Genomic DNA, 7775 nt, shown 5'->3' on the forward strand with positions numbered 1-7775 from the left:
CGACCCAAACACAGCGAGGATATGCTCGATTGCGAATGGATGTGAAAGATCGTGAACTTGCATGACGAGATACCCTGCACCGCTACACGGCTCTGGCAGCACGCAGTCCTGTTGCTTGGTCTCCCTACCTTGTGGTTAACACCAACGAGGCTCATGGTATCACCTTCAGATTTCGAGTTGTTGAAGCTTAAAATGTGTTCAATCGTATTCCTTCCCAAGCGTCATAAAACTCAAAAGTAACCTGAATGATATATGTTGCGAGGATATGTTACAGATTTATGCAACCCGTCAAAATGTACGGTAATTCATCTCAGTTCATGCATTTCATCACCCGATTTATTATAGTAAAGGTAGCTCAGCACAGGATCGACCCGATGGTCTCGAAACGATGCTGTTAACGGGATGAAGCGTTGCGTGGCTTTATTCACATGAAGCAGCGCTGTGACGTAGTGCCATTGACCAAAACGTATGAATAATATATTATCTTTGTCACCAAATAAATCGGTCATCTTTCACCACTCAACCACCGGCAGTAGAGAAGGGTTGGTGTAGATGTAAAGCTGGGTTTTAATATTTTGGAATTGAGGCAGCACCGTGGGGTTAACTTTTTCAGAAGTTCTAGCGATGGCTGCCCTACTCATTAATTAGCCCCCTATGGTCTAGGCAGTAACTAGGCAATAAGCAATTGGAGCGCCACCGACGATTCTGCGAGCAGATATACCTGGCTCGCCCAATGCGTATAGTTGCACTTGACCATCAAACTGCTTTTGTTCTGGCCATGAGCTTGTAGTTTCCAGAATTGATGATACATACCCAAAAATATGAATTCCGGGGGTTGCTGTCTGGCCTCATGTCACAGCTCAACACACTGCCAAGCTCCCAAAATTCAACGAAATAGCTAGATGAAGACAATGACCATTACAATGGTCATATCACTGTTGAATCCACTGCTTTTGACAACATTGTAGGAGGTATATACAAGCCGATATTGCATAGGAAGTATATAAAAGTCAATATCGCATAGGAAGTATGTACAGGCCGATATTGCACTGCAAAACGCAGCCCGAAGTCTCGCGCACAGTACTCCATACACCTTCGAGTCTGAATATAAATACTTATTGATGTTCCCTATCGATGGATCTGAAATGTTCACAACATACACGGTATGACACCTTAGTGGAGCCTCTGAGACTTTTCTGTGGTATCTCCGTCCATTTGACCCCCAAGGGTCTAAAGGGTTCTAGGGATCATATCCAACCGACCAGATCGTGCTCAATACCTACCGTGAGTAAAAATTGGGTTTGAGGGGAACTGAAACGCCAACATGTTCTCAAAACACCAAGGAAGATGCGTGGCTGACAAATGACTCCTAAATGACACCCGTCGTCCTCGAATCAGCAAAAACGTCATGACTAGGTCCATACGGTATCCCCTGGTGGCCTGAATAACTTCGACGCAATGCGACGCAAAACAAAAGAAAAAACGCTACTTGATTCGCGGCAGACTAAGACAGCGCACAGTTAACGGAACGATGCAGGGCCAGCAACCCCTGACCTCAGGCCACAAAATATTACTACATATTTTACACTCGGGCCACAATGTGTTACTACGGGGCCGCAAGACCGCAATTGCTGTATTTGTTTCGCGCACCGAGCGATGTCTGATAAAAGGGATGCTTTCCACGCAAAAAGAGAATAAAAAAGTTCAGATACCATGCGGTGCAAAGGACGGAGGATAGCCATGTTGTCTTAAGCCATGTACCAACATGTCTTGCAATGTCCTTAAATCTGACGGTAGGAATATTTTTTAGAGACAGTCGGCCTTTGAATCGTCGTGCGATTTTTTAATTAACTACCGTAGTAGGCAAAGGAAAGCAATGTTTAGAAGCCCAAGAGCCAAATTGCAACACCACAAATACACCGTTCTGTGCGCACGCTACCTTAAAAGCATTCGGATCTCATTGGGACTTGTGAGCAGATTTCCGAGAGCCTTCCTGCGGCAAATTAATCCATTTCACAACCTGCAGCCAACTAGGTTGCAATGATCAAATGCAATGCCGTCGATAATTTTGGAAAATGCAGCTTTCAAGGAAATTCGAGGACCAGCACATCCAGCACAATACCAAATATCATCCATAACTAACAGAACGGTATAAATGTGTCGTTTATACCCACTGTACGTACGTGAGATCAGGAAAGGATTGCTAATGTATGTGCATGAGCATCTTATAGCCCATCCGTCAAACAAATTTGCTTTGCCGTCTGTACACAAATGTATTGAGATTTCGAATGAAGAGTCGAATGAGTTGGTGTTTTGCTTCTTTGTCCATGAGTTGGCTGCTCCATGTAGTATCTGACTTGCTTGTCGTGGTTATTTGTATACCATGACCGGGGCAATTCCTCGCGCACATTCCCCATACGTACCAGCGGAAGTTGCAAGCGTCGGGGTATTGAGGCCCTCGTGATATGCTGGACGTCTCACAATGGTCATGGTACCGGCTTCTCAAAGCCAGTGGTTGTTCCTTATGTCCATTAATTTAGATTGATGGTGACATAAACCCTGCTCAATACCTACGGCAAAGATTTCTTAATGTTTTGACCTACATCAGCTCGTTGCAATTAACCTCCAGCCTCGCAAAACTTTGTGGACTTGGCGGGTCACGTGTGCCGACGGGCCAAGAGGCTGTGTGTATTACAGATTTCAGAAATTATCCCTGAGGTCAGGTCCCTGAGACCTGGATAGTAGATCTGTCAGGATCCAGGGTTCATTTTGAAATTAATTTGAATGGTCTTTTGGATTCCTGGATGCATTTTCAAACTTCGACTAAGAATCTTTCAGTGCCTTGGATCTTTTCTGGAGTTTCGTCGAATAATATTTCGGGATGGGGCGTTTTCGCCTAATATTGTCAAACGATCCTTGCGGGTCACAAGGATGTTTGTATGCGGTCACGAGGCATGCTGTGATGCTATCAAACTGATCAAATAACGCACTGACGCCATTCAAGCTTTATAAACCATTTCAAATCAGAAACTGTATGACGTTATTCATGTTACCTCATGATACGTGATGTATTGTAATGTTTTACGTCTTCAAAAACGCGTTGAGAGGTCCACATCATACGACCTCTCCACAATGTCGGACGCCGTGACTTCTGAATTGTCGCTTTGACGGACCGAAGATTGAGTAAAACGCTTTTGCAGCCCCAGATAATCCCATTCATCTCTTTCGGTCTAGTACATGTGACACCGTCAAAGAGGCATTCTTCGGAATCCATCCAGGATTAGTGTGGAGTGCCGTCGTGCGGTGGTAATGCACGCACGGAAGGAGATCCAGTAGATAATTTTGTCTCGGAAAGCCGACAGACTGACACCGCGCGAAGATGGCTGAATACTAACGTATCCACTTTGGCTTTCCTCAAGTGAACTTAAATGGTATTTGTGGGTTTGACGCCATCCCGTCTTCCTGGAGTTGGGGCAAAGGAGGATATCGAAGTCTTCGTGACAGAACTTGCTGCTGATAAGCTCGCGAAGCTCCCGTACGGCTGCTCGATGGAAGACGACACCACAATAGCCGCTGTCACACGCACAAGAGTGTAAAATCTCTTCTTGTGCCGTGTCCAGTAGCTGAAGTGGAGCCGAACGTTGGTTGCTTGCGCTGTTCAGCCACGCCGCGGCACCAGACGTTGCATCGTGTTGTGCTCATAATGAGCTGTCCAAAGACGGCCGGTCTCTGGTCGGGTGACCGTAAAACGCTAACACGGGTGCACATATTTGCTATGTCGATATCCTTCTCTTCAACCTATCAATATGCTCTATTCTCAACAACTCTCCCGGCAGTGCTGAAGACCGGTTACATTCATCTGGAGAACACCGAAAGTAAAGAATAATCCAAGCTTGGGGTCGGTTTCATTTAACCTCGTCAGAGTCCTTGCATGTTTATGGAGGTAATAGAAGAGCTTCAAGCAGGTCTTGATCAGGATTGGAGATTATTGACGCTGCACAACTGCTTAAGGTTAACTAACTGTGTGTAAGGATTTTCTTGTGAGGCGTCGTAAATATACCGACCTATCTCATGCGTCAGGCATGGCCATGGGTCAGACATATAACATGCGCCATGTAATTCAATGAGATATATGTACAGGTGAGTGAAAGCTATCGGCACGCGTTAGGACCTATTTTAGAAGGTGATAATTCCGGTACAACGTCCATGCTCCTTACTGCATGGGTCCCATCCCCATTATACCTGTAATACCCGATTTTACGAATGCATCTGACTATACCTTTTGGAATACCCTAACATGTCTTAATGCGCTGAGATGATCTCGAACTACTCAGAACATATGAATGCAGGTTTTCATTTTTGACATTATTTGAACATTCCGCGCAGTAAGCGCACGTGAAAGCGGCGAATTTATTATGCTTCTTTAGGTCACATGGCTGTTGCCGTTGAATACCAAAAACGGAAGTGGCTTTTGATTTCAGAACGGCCTTTTACATTTTTTAATTGTTTATGCCTTTGTGACTAGGCACCGTGGCCTGTGATCCTTAAGTGGATGAAACAATAGCTTGCATAGGTCTGGTATCATGCATGCAAGGATATCTTACATGCATAAATCAAATGTATGTTGCAAGGTGGAACGCCACTCGTATATAATTATTTGAATAAATGCATCGAAAATTGGAAGGCCATTCGCGTTGCGACATTATTCGAACCACGAAAAAAGAACCAGCGTTTGCACTTAAGCACGTTGCACCCATGCAGTGCATAGCTACATGTGTGTGTGTATGTGTGTGTAGTATGCATAGTATGCACATCGCAATCAGCATCTGCACACTGCAATCGGTCAATCACTGAATGAAGCCATACCGGTAGAAGAGTTCCCAACAAGCCGTCACCCTTCCACAACGTCACCGTCTCCACCCCTGTGAAGCATCCCTTACCTGACCTCCGCCGCCAAGTGTGCACCAGTCGAGTCCAGGTGCCACTGTCCAGTCCAGTGCTACACAGGCCGGCTTCCACACGTCTGGACACGGCCGGGCCGTATTTATCAGCTTTGTAGCGGGAACTAACAGGATCGGGCTATCTAGTTTTGAAGACCGGCAAAAGGAAGCCGTAGCCATGTCCCCCGCCCGGGGCACGGGAAGCCGTATGTCGGGTCGGCCCGGCCCAGCCCGGCCCGGCCCGGCCGGCCCCGCCGCGTGCTGCGCCGGAAGCCCGGTGGGGAGGGGTTCGCCCGAGCGCCCGCGGGCCGGGGAAGTCCGACAGGCGACGGGCGACGGCGCGCCTCGGAGCGCGTCAGCTGCGGGCCGGCCGCTGAGCCGCCTCGCAGCTCTGGTCGGCTGGGCATGCTCGGCCAGTGTTGCCCGCGCGAGCATCACGCGCCCACATGCACGCCTTTGGGTCGATGGGACTAACTGACCCCATTGGTTATCATTTTTCTTCTTGCAGATGACGCAATCAGCAATCAGCTCGTTTGACGCTAACATCATCGGATGGTGTACTTCCCCAAGTGATATCTGACCGACGACCGTTTGATGCTTCGTAGTTTTGTTGTTATTACTTGGCGTGGGATGTTGAAAACGATCTGAAGAGCTTTGGCCAAGCAACAAATATCTTGTGGGCTAGGTGCTTAGGTAACTACGGCATCTTCTGCTAATTCGTATGACGCCTTCTTCGTGAGAAAGCTTCTCTTTGCGCTGGGATAGTTGTGCAAGGTTGTGATAACACGGGCCCAGTGGTAGGTCAGAGTCATCTGAGGTCACTTCATTAGGGTGACGTTTTAGCCCATGGCGCCGAACACCGACTGACGAACGCCGGAAAATAAACTTTCTTTAGGCATGTAAAAATCGTAAAAATGTTGTCAACAGTACACTGGAAAGACGTAGTGGGGTAAACATAATGTGTAAGGGCGCGAGCGTAGTGCATCATAACAGCGATTCGCATGAAAGAACGAATTCAGGCACCCGCATAGAGCGCCATGTGATGCGCATGCGCTGTTTTTGTGCGGGCGGCGAGTGCATCTGTGTGGTGTTAGGGAGAACATTTGTTGTCTGGCTCATGCTTTTCAAACTACCCTACTCATTATGTCTAAAGACCGTTGCAAATGCTGCATGCAGTCAGAAACAAAAGCTTTGTGAAATGTACGGCTATGAAGCGTTATAGATGGATCCAGGTGTGATCAACAGGGGTTGAACGAAGAAGCTTTTAGTTCAGATTACCTACGTGCTCATAAAGACGACTGATAATCTGGTTTAAAACGCCGGATTGGATGTTACTTGTTGGATGCCGGATGAAATGACACATTGGTCTTTTATTTTTCCCGGCGGTAGCTGTAGATGTTCCAAAAAGGGGATCAATCTGATTGCCAACCGAGATCTGACGCCACAACTTCTGCGCCGATGCGCACAAATTAGTTAAAAGAGCGGAATCCATGCACCTCCTTTATATGATACCTGTCCCCATCCCCGCCACGATTTGTTTTGCGCGTGCAAAGTAATGTTGTAAATACTGTTGTTGCGCAGATCACCACAACAAGCACTAGAACAGGTGTAAGAACTTGGCATCGAAGCAATAAGTACAAAGCCATTTTACAGACATCGCCCCTGATCAGATCTAGGCATAACTCTTAAATACCATAGCTGTCAATGTATATGACGCCAGCGGTCAGAAAAGCAGAAGATCGTAGTCATACTGTAAGAGACTTACCTCAAAATTGTCGTCTCATTGTAGCTCCCAATATAATTGTCTGTCTCGTCTTTGTCATTGGAAGCCTCATGCCCTGTCGTTATTACTACAGACATTTGTTAACGTCTACTAGCACGATTACATTGTTTGCAAAGATCAGTCAGCCTAGATCATGTTGACAGCTGATTACCCAACATTGACATTTCCAGCACTGCCAAAGCATGACTAATTACCCAACATAGACATTTCCAGCACTGCCAAAGCATGACTAATTACCCAACATAGACATTTCCAGCACTGCCAAAGTATGACTAATTACCCAACATGGATATTTCCACCATTGCCAAAGCATGACTAATTACCCAACATGGACATTTCCAGCACTGCCAAAGCATGACTAATTACCCAACATAGACATTTCCAGCACTGCCAAAGCATGACTAATTACCCAACATGGACATTTCCAGCACTGCCAAAGCATGACTAATTACCCAACATGGACATTTCCACCACTGCCAAAGCATGACTCAGAACAAAGCACCGGATGGCTGTCCATGCGCAACATACATCTAGCCATGATGGGACGATGGGCTAAAGGCGTTAACTTGAGAGCTGTGCCGCCCCGTCCTCTCGCGTCACCTCCCAGCAAGCACCACGGCCAGGACAGGCGCGGCCAGGCCGCCAAGGCTTACATTTTCGCTGTTGGAGCAAGGCCCGCCCGGTCCTCTGCCTCGCTTGTAATGGCAGGAGGCATGGGAACCTGCCTCTGTGAATGCGCGGGAGTGCGTGGAGAATGGCTATGCCAAAAAGGGTGTTCGTGAGATGCACACCTTGAACTGCTGGTGGTGTTGTTCTGTTAAGTGTTAACGCTTGATATGGGTATGATTTTTGACCATCGTGCCAACTTCACTCTCCTACCTGGTTGTATCAAGCAACAAATGTATGTTTACACCGACGACATGGAATATTAGCCCACTATCCTTCAAATGGTCGGGCTTCTAAACGACATCGATGATTTGAAGGCAGCCTTTCCATCAAAGGCACGGTCTAAAGACACGCCCAAGGCCTTCTCATGGAGTTACAACGCTCGG

This window comes from Pollicipes pollicipes, unplaced genomic scaffold (assembly GCF_011947565.3).
Source record: "Pollicipes pollicipes isolate AB1234 unplaced genomic scaffold, Ppol_2.1 Scaffold_6686;HRSCAF=7923_pilon_pilon_pilon, whole genome shotgun sequence".
In the NCBI taxonomy this organism is placed as follows: domain Eukaryota; kingdom Metazoa; phylum Arthropoda; class Thecostraca; order Pollicipedomorpha; family Pollicipedidae; genus Pollicipes; species Pollicipes pollicipes.